Source organism: Bacillus rossius, chromosome 11 (assembly GCF_032445375.1).
Source record: "Bacillus rossius redtenbacheri isolate Brsri chromosome 11, Brsri_v3, whole genome shotgun sequence".
NCBI lineage: Eukaryota > Metazoa > Arthropoda > Insecta > Phasmatodea > Bacillidae > Bacillus > Bacillus rossius.
The window spans coordinates 49,575,597-49,590,403 of record NC_086338.1 but is presented as its reverse complement, the minus strand read 5'-3'; the positions used below and the strand labels follow the sequence as shown (position 1 = coordinate 49,590,403).

At 40.9% G+C, this 14,807-nt stretch overlaps 1 protein-coding gene across 3 annotated transcripts in view; it reads right to left on the bottom strand.

Annotated features, from left to right (window-relative positions):
• LOC134536939 (ecdysone receptor) overlaps positions 1 to 14,807 on the bottom strand; it is a 556,968-nt gene that overhangs the window by 511,996 nt on the left and 30,165 nt on the right. For all 3 annotated transcript variants that reach the window (XM_063377044.1, XM_063377045.1, XM_063377046.1), the window contains exon 2: positions 9,253 to 9,872. The gene's annotated coding sequence lies outside the window, so the exon portion shown is untranslated. The remainder of the gene's footprint in view (positions 1 to 9,252; positions 9,873 to 14,807) is intronic.

The window sequence follows — 14,807 nt, the reverse complement described above, 5'->3', positions numbered from 1 at the left end:
TTCACGGTTAGCAGAAAGGCCGGGAGCTCATTCGCCGCGTCCTGGACTTGGATACACGTCTCGGAGCGCGGCGCCCGAAGAAGTAGGTTGCGCGACGCGACGGGACAGCACTTGGCCCCGTTCCCCCGGCGGAGGGGCCCGCGCGATAGATACGGGTTATCGACCGATAACCCCAGCGACGTCGACGTCGACAGCGCGCGACGCGTCGAGCACCGAGCACCGAGCACCGAGCACCGAGCACCGAGCACCGAGCTATCCGGCGCCTCCACGGACATCCCGACGACCAAACTGTCCGTTCCACAGGGGAAGATAAAGGGGCGGTGTCGGTGATATATAGAGCCACGGAATTTTCGCGCATTCATTTAGTCGCAAGCTAGAATGCAAACCTCCACACACTGTCGCACTGTGTTCGTGATTGGACCGCAGTTATCTGGACACGCCCCTCTGCGACCGTGAGCCAACGATATCCAGCTAGGAGAGAAGTAAGCGAATCGGGTAGTGCCAAATAACAAGGATAAAAATGTTCTCGCTAAGAAATCAACCAATGGGAAAGTAAACATGGGTCGAGCACGCCTATAACTTTGAATTCTTTCCTGAGGCCAGAGGAATCCGCGAAATTTCCGGAACTCTAGTGATATACCTCTATTTTGGTTTCAATTAATAAATAAGGATAATTTTATATCTTTTTTTTAGGTCGAAACCAAATGCATAAATATGCTTCTTATTTGAGAATAATTGCCTTAATACAATACTTTTTGATTGTAATTGAAATGTTATAGTTAACTATAATCCCATTTTGTTCAGTTTAATGCTCCTTGATTTCACTCATGATAAAGTCCTATAATTAGTACTAAAATAAATAATATTGATGTTGTTATTCATTGGTTTATATCTGATAAAATTATAGTAGGTATTATAGGTAGTAATAATGCGATTTCAATATCAAAAATTAGAAAGATTACTGCAATTAAAAATAATTTCAGTAAAAAAGGGATTCGTGGAGATGATTTCGGATCAAATCCACATTCAAAGTCGGTTTACGGACGATAATTTTACGTGATAACGTCATAAGAAAACATTGATGAAAAAATTGCATACTTTGTTAATTTTCAAATATTATTTACAGTTTTGGCAAATTTAATTTAAATAATTTGTTTAAATATAATCACGAAAAAATTAGTTAAAAAGCCCGCCTTAACCTGTTTGATATTATAGAAGATTTTCTCGCACCGTGGTTGGCAGGTTCTTGCACGCTCGGCTCAGGCGGAACGTGACAATTTTTCGTGCGTGCAGCCGGTGTTCATCGATTTATAAGACATTATCACGTCAAAAAATAATTCTCTACTTATACGGGAGACTCCTTTGGAAACTAGCTGTCAACAAGCAAATAGCCTCCAACAATAACAGAATACATCGTAAATTAGTACAAAACATGGCTATGTTTAACAATGTTTGCATGCTTTCACGGCCATTGTCTGAAGTAGCTTGGCTTCTGGGTTGTAGCCGTGTCCTTGGCGAATAATTCACCGACGTTACGGTCGACATTGCAGTCGCCAGCATCAGGGAATAGTTACCTACGTAGGTAACTGCTCCCTGATGATGGCGACTGCAATGTCGAACGAAACGTCGGTGAATTATTCGCCAAGGACACAGATACAACCCAGAAGCCAAGCTACGTCATGGCTATGTTTATTTTTGAATATGTGAAATACTTTTTTCGAGATGATAATAATACTGGGTATTTCTTACTAAATTTGGCGCATAATTTTTATATTTTAATTCATAATTTTTTCAAACCATGGAAATATAATCGAATTAGCAAATATTTACTTTACTTTTTTTTTATAATGTTCGCAGTTGATAATGTAAAACTACTCAGAGAACGGTTTACAAAAACATTTATAACTACTGGAGGTACTGGAACAACACATAATCATAAATCCCCGTTAAAGAATCTGAACCCAATATTGCTGCGAATACTGATTTTGTAGTCACACAGTTGTTTTCATGTAAATGTACTTTAAAAAAAATTTACAAATATCTGTAACTTTGTATGGCTATTTCTGTTACATTTACAAAAACAAAATCACAGACATCTTGCTAGCTGGGCTCCGTAGTCCCTACAATGACGGACTACGTATTATACGTAGGGAAACCGGCATTCCGCTGATTCTTTTGGTCAAAAGTTAGAACGCAAACACATATACCTTAGCATTGCTTTGATGATAGGTTCACAATTGCTCCGCCGTTCCGCTGTACGACTGCGGACCAGTCAGCTACCAGCCGGCGGTGGAGAGACCGAATCACATCTACCCACCCACAGGAAGGGGAGGTTCTACCTAAGAGATCGACCAATGGGAAAGCACAAGGTAGGTAGTACAGTACAGAATTCGATGGGGTTCGTTTGGCCGGCTGGATATTTTCGTTACGGAGACAAGGAATGTTCAGAAATAGTCAATGCAATAAAGAGTTTGGAACGAATTTGCAAACAGTGTTCAAATAGCGTGGTTTATTATAAAGCACGGTACACCGTATGTCTTCCCGGGTAGGCGGAACACCTTAATCACTAAGGCTAATACTGAGTTTGGCAAAAATAACCAAAAGACAAAGAACCGTTTCTTCATGATGGTTTATTTCACGAACACGATTGTAAAGTCAAGCGTCATATATATATATATGGCCGCCAAGGGTAATTTGTTTTCTAACTTTGGAGGCGAGTTTTTTTTATCGGGCTGCTTTTACAGCATGCGTGTTTTTTTCTTTTTTTCTTTTTTTAAATCGAGCCTCGTGTACATTAATGTGACTTGTTTTGAACACAAGTTTTCGTTCACGCGTTAATTCATGTGTTTTTTTTTCCCTCGTGGTGTATATATCACAGCTTCCTATCCAGTTTATTGCAGATCTGATGATTATGATTTAGTTTTATCGTTGGGTAAACTAATTTTGTCGATATGCGGGGCCGACAATGCGAGTGCCCTACTTCCCCCCAAGACACCTTCGTAAACGTCAAATGACTCGACTTAGTTTTTTTTTTCAGTACCAAAAAACAAAATGACTATGAATAGAGACCTGCAAAATTCGCGGATTTATTTCGTGATATGCTACAATTCAAATAATTATACCTTAGCGCTGCTTCTACCACTGGTTCACTGTTAATCTGGAGTAATGAGGGCCAATTAGAGACCCTCGCTCAAAGAAGTGTCGAATCACAGACACTCAGTCGAGACGACTCACAAGTCAGCAGCCAATGAACAGGTGGCATTTGCCCGTTTCTGTATAGTGTAGTAGAGTCTATCCTGGAGGTCATTGAACCAGCGAATTTTTCCAGTCTCTATGTAGACTTGAAAATAATGTAATTGCGATCGACACTGTTTATATATATATATATATATACAGTGTCGATCGCAATTACATTATTTTCAAGTCTACATAGAGACTGGAAAAATTCGCTGGTTCAATGACCTCCAGGATAGACTCTACTACACTATACAGAAACGGGCAAATGCCACCTGTTCATTGGCTGCTGACTTGTGAGTCGTCTCGACTGAGTGTCTGTGATTCGACACTTCTTTGAGCGAGGGTCTCTAATTGGCCCTCAGTCCTCCAGATTAACAGTGAACCAGTGGTAGAAGCAGCGCTAAGGTATAATTATTTGAATTGTAGCATATCACGAAATAAATCCGCGAATTTTGCAGGTCTCTATTCATAGTCATTTTGTTTTTTGGTACTGAAAAAAAAAACTAAGTCGAGTCATTTGACGTTTACGAAGGTGTCTTGGGGGGAAGTAGGGCACTCGCATTGTCGGCCCCGCATATCGACAAAATTAGTTTACCCAACGATAAAACTAAATCATAATCATCAGATCTGCAATAAACTGGATAGGAAGCTGTGATATATACACCACGAGGGAAAAAAAAACACATGAATTAACGCGTGAACGAAAACTTGTGTTCAAAACAAGTCACATTAATGTACACGAGGCTCGATTTAAAAAAAGAAAAAAAGAAAAAAACACGCATGCTGTAAAAGCAGCCCGATAAAAAAAACTCGCCTCCAAAGTTAGAAAACAAATTACCCTTGGCGGCCATTTTAAAAGCAAGCAAAAAAATATATATGTGCAAGTACTTTTTTTTGTCCTGGAAATCCTCACACGGTCTTCCCCTCCCTTCTTTCCGACGGGATAACGAGTGGGCGTGAGATATGTAGGCCAAAGTCACTTCTTTCCTGCAGGGAATGTGTAAGTGACGGGGGCGGGGGGGGGGGATATGCACCCTGGAGGGGGAGGGGGTCACAAAGGTCACACGTGCCCACGCACGCATGCGCACGACCTCGTGACCTCTGCGCGAAAACCCTCACAGCCCCACCACAGAATACACGGTCCGTACTCTCTCGTGCAACGAAAAAAAAATTGTTAAACAGTCTAAATATTGACTAGAACTATTCTTAAAATATTTTCTTGACGTGACGTCTAATAATTCGATGAACGCCGGCTGCACGGACGAAAAAGGATGACTCATTGTCCCGTTAAGCACATTGTCCCGTTTTACACTTTGTCCCGTTACGCACATTTTCCCGTTACACTTTGTCCCGTTACGCTCATTGTACGCTTGCGCCGCATCTATCTCTCTTCCACTAGATTGGAACAACCATCGATTTGACTTTTTCGAGGCACATTAAACTTGAAACACTCCCATTCGTTTCCTACTTTTCCTATCATCGTCCTATCCTTAACAGAATAACACAGATTGGAAGAAGTTAAATAGCAAACATGTATAAATTTTATAGTTAAAATAATTGCTTCGTTAAAGTAATAAACATATTTGAATTAATGAGTGCAAATAAAAGTAAATTTATCAATTAAATTGTAGATTTCATTTCACTCATTCTTTGTATCCATACAAAATAGTGATAATTCAATAAAAATGATTCAATTTTATTCATAAAAGAATGCAATAATTTCATCAATGTTTTGTTACGACGTTGTCACGTTAAACTATCGTCCGTAAACCGACTTTACAGACAACCAATTTTTTTTTTACCCAACCATTACTGCAATGGATGAAAATAACAAGGGTTGAAAGTAAAATAATACTCATTACTTTAAAAAAATAGATATACTCTCATATCCGTTATAATTTATTGTATGAATCATAAACTTAGGGTTAAACGATGAAATGAATTATCACTGTAAAATCATGGGTTAAAATTAAAAAAAAAAAAATTAAAAACTGTTTTAGTATTGACTTCGTTTGAATATATTTCAAACCATTTTAATATTATCTTAAACCTTGGAGCAATGAAAATTTTTATACGACCACGTTATTAGTGCAAGGAATTAAAAATAGTGTTTGAAGATCAAAAAAATTATATAATTACCTAAGTTCGCATAAATTTGAAATTCGTTTTAAGCTATTCAATGCTGCGTTGGAAACTATTGAATGCTGGATACACTGAGTTAAAAATATTCGAAATATTATCGCTGCATGGAAATTATGCAAATATTTAATTTATAATTTTGTAATATTGGAGAACATAAATAAATATGTTATGTACATGAAGTTCTTAAAACGTTCCAGACGTTTATAGATGATTCGAAAATATGTCCATAGTAAATAGGTACTTCGAAATCTACCTAAGCCTGTAGGCTGTGCCGAAAGTGATTTTTTTTATTAAGGAGCTTAGAAGGATTCTTAAATAAATTGAACGACTTAATGTGCCTTTATTCAATTAAAGACAAATAAGACTATTAAGGAGGTATAAACACCTTGGAATAGATATAAAAGATGTCAAGCAAAAAACCACAAATAGAATTCCTTGGATTTGTACTGACATATCCTGGTTGTTTATATTTATTTCACGGACCAAAACTTGCGATATATTTTTTTTTTCTTCGCAGAATGCAAAACAGAAATTTTTGCCTAATTCTCAACACTGCCACAGACACAAGTTCGGCTCTGTTGACACAGTAACGAAAATTACCGGGGATTATGCACAAAGTGATGCAGGGGACTCAAACCTGCAGGATTCCCATGGTGGGAGGAGGAGGGGGAGGGGGGTGTCCGCGAGAATTTTGCGCGTGGGTTTCAAGCGACACAAGTCCTCTCTGGAAAGGTTGCTTTAACGTGGTATACGGTATAGTTGTGTGTTCTACATACGTAACCAGAAAACTTCCGTTAAACACAGTTTTTGATGTTTACGTTTACCAACTCCGTTTCACAGTCACGATATTCCGCGCGCAAGCGGCCCCCCCCCCCCCTCAAAGAGGGACTTCTCTGTTCCGGGAAGGGGGGGGGAACTGCCCCCCCCCCCCTCCAACCACGGGAATCTACGCTCGAGCTCCGAGGCACCAACATCCTGAGATGGAAGCCAGCCCCGCGCTTCATTAATTACGACCCTGTTCCGAATTCCTTGGCACGCCAGCACTGCAAAGCAACAAAAGACTGGACCCAAAACACAATATGCATGAAGCAGTTAAGGGGGTTCACCTGCCCAGTCAAGGGTGTGTGTGTGTGTGTGTGTGTGTGTGTGTGTGTGTGTGTTGGCGAGATGGGATGATAAGTGCGACGCTCGCTAGTGCTTCAAGCGCGGTATCGCCTCTCAAGCTGGAGTCGCAATGCCGCGTCGGGCACGACACCTTCAGCAGCCAATGAAACACAAAAGGTCGCCGTGACGTCGACACGACGAAATACGAGCCCCGACGACCCGCAAGGAATAATGTCGTCGCGTCGTGCCGCACGACAGAACGCAAAAACGGAAATGGGAAAGGAAACCATACAGAACTAAACTACCAAAATATTCATCTTCTAGGTAAATATTTATTCTGAAAAAAAAATGATATTTAGTTTTACATGTGGGTACACTTTAATATTTATGGAGCTTGCCTTGATCTGTTTATATAAACGGATATCATAGTGTTTCATGGTAAATGTTGTTTATTGTATATCGGTGAAGATTTAATTTAAGAATGGACGAGTTCGGGAATAACTTATAATTAATAATTTTCAGGCTCGTGGTATTCTGTATGACATTAGGCTGAATGACTACAGAAATCAGCCCAGAAAAAAAAAGGATGGGCTGTGATAGCATGTTCTTTTTTTCTCTTCTACACTGTTTTCAGCGCATTCTGCACTGCATTTTATGGAAGTAAACTACATACTTGGCTTGGAACGATTTGCCGACAGACAAATCAGATTTCGTCGGGTTAATCTTATCGTGGCATTGTGACCCTACGCTATTAAATCTGTCGTGCTGGAACGCTGTACGACAGTTTGTTGTGTTCGTCGTGGCATTGTGGCACCAGCTTAAGGGTAAGACGCAGTCATCTCGTCGTGCATAGGGCAACTATGCAAGTCATTGAGGGCTTTCAAAAATAAGTGCCGAACGTTTAAATTATATATATATATATATACACACGTGACAAAGTCTAATAAATCGATGAACGCCGGCTGCACGCACGAAAAAGTATCCCGTAACGCACATTGTCCCGTTACGATGTGTCCTGTTACGATCATTGTAAGCTTGCGCCGCATCTATCTCTCTTCCACTCGATTGGAACAACCATCGATTTGACTTTTTCGAGGCACATTAAACTTGAAACACTCCCATTCGTTTCCTACTTTTCCTATCATCGTCCTATCCTTAACAGAATAACACAGATTGGAAGAACTTAAATAGCATACATGTATAAAAGTTATAGTTAAAATAATCTCTTCGTTAAAGTAATAAACATATTTGAATTCATGAGTGCAACTAAAGAGTAAATTTATCAATTAAATTGTAGATTTCATTTCACTCCTTCTTTGTATCCATACATAATAGTGATAATTCAATAAAAATTATTCAATTTTATTCATAAAAGTATGCAATCATTTCACCAATGTTTTGTTATGACGTTGTCACGTTAAACTATCGTCCGTAAACCGACTTTACAGACAAACAATTTTTTTTAAATAAAATTCAACCATTTTCACTTTCCTAAGTATACAGTTTAAAATCAAAATACGGAACTACTCATTCGCCCTCAGATTATTTTTGAATGCTTTTCATGCACAGACCTTACTCGGTTATCTTGAGCGTGGTTCCTTCTGCACGCAGTATTTGTGTCCCGCTATATTTTTTTTTATATAGCCTACAACGTGAGCCTGACCGAACACAGCCGACTTGGCACGGCCCGTTCGAAAAACATCGATCATTGTTAACGTCGCAGGTGCGTGCATGCTTTTCAGCATCGCCTCGTTAGGAAGTACACACCGAGAAAAAAACATCGTCTGTACTTTTACATAGTGTTCCTTTGCAAACCAGTTGCCAAGAAATATTTTTAATACTGTAATAAATATATTGTAACTTTGCACAACACATGGCTATGTTTATTTTTTTTTAAAAATGAAATGCGTGTTCGTACGAAAATTGGCTCATAATTTTTATATTTTAATTGATGTTTTCATTCAAGCATATATTTTTGAACCACGGAAAAAAGATAATCGAATATTAAATAATTTGACTTCATTTTTTTTGTTTTGCCGTGCTCATTAATGCGAGTCAGTTAACACTGGTACTGGAACGACACAAAGCGTAAATGCCCGGGTAAGAATCCGAACTCAGAACAACTACGAACACTATTTTCTAGCGATACAGTTGTTCTCACGTCAATGTACAGATGCACAAATATCTGTAATTTTACTTAGATATTTTCCGTTCCCGTTCAGATTAAAAAAATAATAATAATAATAAAGTAGCGTTTTCAGAAGAAGAGAGTGTTTCTTGAAATTTGATTTCACGGCACGACAAATGTATCCCCAACGGTTGCAACTACTTGGAAAAATAGCTGAACGTTGCATTTTGCAGCTAACATTAAAAATTTATTTTCCCCCTTTGTTTGTAACAACTTTTCTGTGAAAAAAAAAAAAAAAAAATTGATACGGACCGGAAAAATTCGCGGGTTCAATGACCTCTACGATGAACTTTATAGTTCTACGTACACTCGGTCAAATGTCACCCTCTCATTGGCTGCTGTCTTGTGAAGGTGTCCGAACGTAGCGGCCTGTGAGTCGATACGGTTGAGTGTTTCCCACCGGCCCAGAGTCGTCCAGGTGAGATGTGAGCCAATAGCAGAGGCAGCACTGAGGTATAACTATTTTAATTTCAGGCTGTCGTGAAGTGAATCCGCGAATTTTTCCGGTCTCTAATAATCGACGAAACCTTATTTTCGGAACGTCCCTTTGTAACTAACTGATCGAGATATTTGTTCCTTACCTTTGCAAGACTCCAGTAAGACGGTATCCCCCGGTGATCTGGCGGTTGGTTCTTCGACGGCGGGGAAGGAGCGAAGATGAACGCACGCGAATCGCCCCCACGACGTCACACGCTCGCCAGTCGCGGAGCGGCACACGCACACACACGCGTGCACGTGCACGTGCGTGGGTGGGTCGGCACGCACACTACGTCTCACTCGGGAAAGGAAAAAAACAAAAAAAAAAAACGCGGTCGGCGCCCTTTCAAGTTTTTACAAGTCGCGACGCTTTCCTGTCGGAAAACGACGAAGAATTACGGTTTTTCTTAAAAAAAAAAAAAGGGGGAGGGGGTGAGAAACGAAAGAGAAGAGAGAGAGAGGAAAATAACTCATCGACACTCGACGACCCTCATGACGTCACAGCCTGTGCACACTGATCGATCTGACGAGACAGTTTATAAATGGGAAACTGATTTTTTTTTTTTTTTTTGGCTTTCCTCTCTCTTATTTAACAATGGTAGAAGAGAAAATAAAAACGAGGCCGAAGGCGCACTGTTTTCTAGCGTTGTCGCCGGAACCGATGCTTCCTCGTTCGTCCGCTTGGAAGCGCCACGGTCCGCCTTCTACAGCGGCGGCCGGCAACCTGAAACGAAAAAATAAAAAAAAATGCAATGCGTCATAAACTACAAATAATTTAAAGCATAGCGCATAAAAGTTAAAATTATTTCAAAAACATAATTCTTTAGAAACCAGTGGGCATGTAAATAAACAGGTTCGGTCCGAATCTACGTTAAAATTTCGAACGCATCTTCAAGAAAAATGTATCGAGATCCCATTTAAATACGCATTTCATATTATCTCTGTTTTTTTTTAGTATCACTCTCAGGTAAAGCCAGATAATTAGGGGCAGGCATTTTTCGCGAAAAGATCTGAACGCTTAATAGACTGCAACAAGGTATACCCAAACAACCCATGGTTTATTCCTTGTGATTGGCGACCGTATGCGAGAGAAGTCGTTGCCTTATTTGACCGAGCCATTCAGGACGCGTTTGCTTTCGCACTGAATTACTGTGATTGGTGTTGTTACTATCTGAGAGAAACTCACCCAATCACTAGAGACCTGCAAAATTCGCGGATTCATTCGGTGATAGGTTAGAATTCAAACACATACAACTCTTAGATAATTTTGCTATTGGCTTACTGTTCATCTGGACGAATCTCAACCAGTTATAAACCCTCAACCAAAGAAGGATCGAATCACAGACAAACCAGCTGAGACGACTCACAAGTCGGCAGCCAATGAACTTGCGTTATTTGCCCGAGTGTACAGGGGTATGAGCAGTCTATCCTGAAGGCCATCGAAACCGCGAATTTTGCAGGTCTCTACCAATCACTAAACACATGTACATTAGGTTCACACCTCAAAATTTGCATCAATACTCCCCCAGACAGGTAATCCCGTTAGGGCATAGTCCTGGTTAGGAGAAAGATGGGTCTTTTACTTGTCAGACACTGTTACCAGAGCCTAACATGGGTTCCTAGAACCGGGAAATAGATTCGCCATTTCCAATCGCGGCATGTTACTGGAGAGCGCACGGCTAGGTCGAGAGGTTGAGGAGACCCATCCCAACTTCGGCCCCACCGACCCGCCCCCAGCTCCGCCGTCCACCCCCAGACCTCCTACAGAGCCAGCCCCCTCTGCGGGATCTGAGTAGCAACGACACGGAACCACACCTCTCACATCACTGGGACCCCTCGGTCACCCAGTTACTCGCAATCACTAAACACAGTCGATGCTACAGTGTTTTAACTTTCAGCTTGTCTCGAAATCTTTTCGCGAAATCTGCATGCCCCTACAGATAATACAAAGCGCGCCACGTGCATCGGACGTGTGCTGCTTCAGCATGGTCGGACAACGCGGTCGGACGGATTGGTGCGTGGTGTCGACGTCCCTACGTAGACCACGCATCGGGCGGACCATGGAGGGTGGTTGCCGGTGATGGGAGGAGGAGATGGTGGGAAGGGGGGGACGACATGGCCACGATTCCCCGACCAGTTGTGACGAAACCCCAGCCAGCGTCCACATCCGGACCGAAGGTCGCCGTCAGATTGATCACCCGGCACACTCAGCCTACGGATGTCACTCTCCGTTCGCCTTGAAATTTTTTCGGAAGCCTACTTGGTTTACACATGATTAGTAGAGACCTGTAAAATTCGCGATTTCAAATCCCTAAAGGATAGACTCCATGATCCTCTATGCACTCGTGCAAATTACATCTGCTGATTGGTTACCGACTCGTAACACCTGTTGACTGGAATGATCGTGATTCGCTAATTCTTCTGTTAAAGATTTTTCATTGGCCCAGAGTCCTTCAGATAATAAAATAATGTCTAAAGTATTTGGACTCTATCCTATCGCGAAATGAATCCGCGAATTTTACAGGTCTCTAATGATTAGTAGGGGCAGGCATTTTTCGCGAAAAGATACGAACGCCTATTAGACTGCAACAAGGTATACCCGCACCTGTGGTTTCTTCCTTGTGATTGGCGGCCGTCTGCGAGAGAAGTCGTTGCCTTACTTGGCTTCCGCACTGAATCACTGTGATTGGTGTTGTTACAATCGACATGTACCTGGGAAAAAACTCGCCCAATCACGAAACACAGACGATGCTATAGTGTTTTAACTCTCATCTAGTCTCGAAATCTTTTCGCGAAATCTGCATGCCCTTAATGATTAGAGACCGGAAAAATTCGCTAATTCATTCGGAGATAGGCTAGAATTCAAATACATGTAACATTTATTTGATTTGGCTATTGGCCTTCTGTTCATGTGGACGAATCTCAACCAATTATAAACCTTCAACCAAAGAAGGATCGCATCACAGACGAACCAGCTGAGACGACTCACAAGTCAGCAGCCAATGAACTTGCGTTATTTTCCCAAGTGTACAGGGGAATGTGTAGTCCATCCTGAAGGCCATCGAAACCGCGAATTTTTCTGGTCCCTATAAATACGATCCAGGCAATTGTACTGTAAATTTTTTTTTGTGTTCGTCGCCAGCCGAACCCAGCATTTTTATTGTACTTTTACAAAATAAATATTCTTGTAACTTTTTTTTTTAACTCTGTATGTCTCGTTCCGTTACCGCGTGAAGCGACGCGAAAGTCATCGCATTCTCTCGCTTGAACTCACCTGATAGAGGTACCGCGAATTTTTCTGGTCCCTACACATGATTAGAGGCATGCAAAATTCCGCGAAACGATCCCAAGACTAGCTGAAATTTAAAAACACTATGTAGCATCGTCTGTTTTTCGTGATTTGGATGAGTTAGTTTCAGGTACATGTCGATCGTTACAAAACCACGATCACAGTAATTCAGCGAAGGGGCAAACGCGTTCCGAGTGGCTCGGTCAAAATAAGGCCAAGACTTCTCTCCGCAGACGGCCTCCAATCACAAGGAAGTAACCGCTGGTGCGGATATACCTTGTTGCAGTCTCAAGGGCGTTAAGATTTTTTTTTTCTCGCGAAAAATTCCTTCCTGCCCCTGTCCATAGAAACAGGAAATATTCGCGGATTCATTTCGCGATTGGCTAGACTCCAAGCTCATTCACCTAAAGGACTCTGAGCCAATGAAAAACCCTCAACAAAAGAAGTATCGAATCACAAAGCATCCCAGTTAACAGGCGTCACAAGTCAGTAGCTAATGAGCAGGTGTAGTTTGCCTGAGTACAGTGGAGTCCATCCTAGAGGTAATAAAACCGCGAATTTTTCAAGTCGCTACCTACTCATAGATATAAGTAATTTTTTTTTAATATCTTGTCAAATTTACGTATTTACGGTTTGTGACATATAGGTAACTCGCCTCGAATGTACCGATGGTCTACGTATCCTTATGTCAATGTTGCCCTGACGACAGACTTTGTAAACCACTTCCAAGTGGCTGTCAATGATAATTATATCTGAAATATATATGAAATTTTATGAACAAACATATTTGTCAAAAAAATTGTTTTCAACGAAGAACCTCTTGAAATACTTCATTGCATGTTGATTGTCACTGGCAATTTTATAAGCTTCCTTGCTGTGAACTCAATTCAATATACACATTCACTTGACCTGCAACTCTTGATCGTGACAAAAGCCACATACAGTTGGCCGTGTGATAAGTACTAGGGTCCCCAAATTGATGCAAACGTGATAAAATGACTGGCCTTGCGCCTTGTTTATTGTAATGGCGTACGTTAGTTGTAAAGGCGCATAAGACGTCCGTTGAAAAAATGATGAATATAACAAACACTCTCATTTCTAGAGACTGGAAAAATTCGCATATTCACTCGGCAATAGGCTAGAATTCGAATACATATGCTTATATTATGATTTTGCTATTGGCTTACTTGCTTGTTCATCTGGACAAATCTCAACCAATTAAAAAACTCTCAACCAAAGAAGTATCGAATCACAGACAAACCAGCCGAGACGACTCACAAGTCGGCAGCCAATGAACTGGCATTATTTGCCAAAGTGTACAGGGGAATGTGCAGTCTATCCTGAAGGCCATCGAAACCGCGAATTTTTCCGGCCCCTACTCATTTCATATACCTACACGAAATATTCATCACAGAAAAAGTGCTCAAACTACCGGCCTCGTCAAAATATGACGCTATGACCCCACGCATTTAATCTTTACACGCCACTGACTGGGAACAGGTTAGCAAAGAGCAATGAAAATGTTACACGGTAAGCGCATGAAAAAAGAGTTCATACAGCGTTACAGAGTCAGTGATGAGCGCGTGTGTGTATGTATGTATGTATATATATGTATATGTGTGTAGGTGTGTGTGTGCGTAGTTTTGTGTGTGTGTGTGTGTGTGTGTGTAAATTGTGGTTTGTGTGTCCAGTTTCCATGGATGATCATCAGCCGAATTCGCTACACACTGTTAAAAATTTCTTCGCAAGTTTAAGCTATCTTCGTGACTTTACGGACGCTGATATAACTTTCTTTGAACACAAATCCAAATGAACACTCTCGGTATATCTTCAAACATTTTTAAAATACCTACTTGTTCGGAACAAACTTGTGTCCACGCGTTAGTTCGTCTTTGTTTATAACGAAACAATATAAATGGAAAATCAAAAATACGGCGTAGCTTCAAAGAAGATTCAGTTATTTGAAATCACGAAGAACTAAACGTTTATTTGCGGTTGATTCTTCGATGAAAAGTCCGTAAATTTTCTGTATTTTTCTAACAGTGCAGTTGATTTTGTTTGCGTTCCGCTCTAGCGGTGTTTGTTTCATTTCCGATTTAACGCTGGATAGATTTCGAATACATACCTTTTTTGACCTGACGTCTAATAAATCGATGAACGCCGGCTGCACGCACGAAAATGTGTCCCGTTACGCTGTAGCGTTACGCTCATTGTACGCTTGCGCCGAATCTATCTCTCTTCCACTCGATTGGAACAACCATCAATTTGACTTTTTCGAGGCACATTAAACTTGAAACACTCCCATTCGTTTCCTATTTTCCTATCATCGTCCTATCCTTAACAGAATAACACAGATTGGAAGAAGTTAAA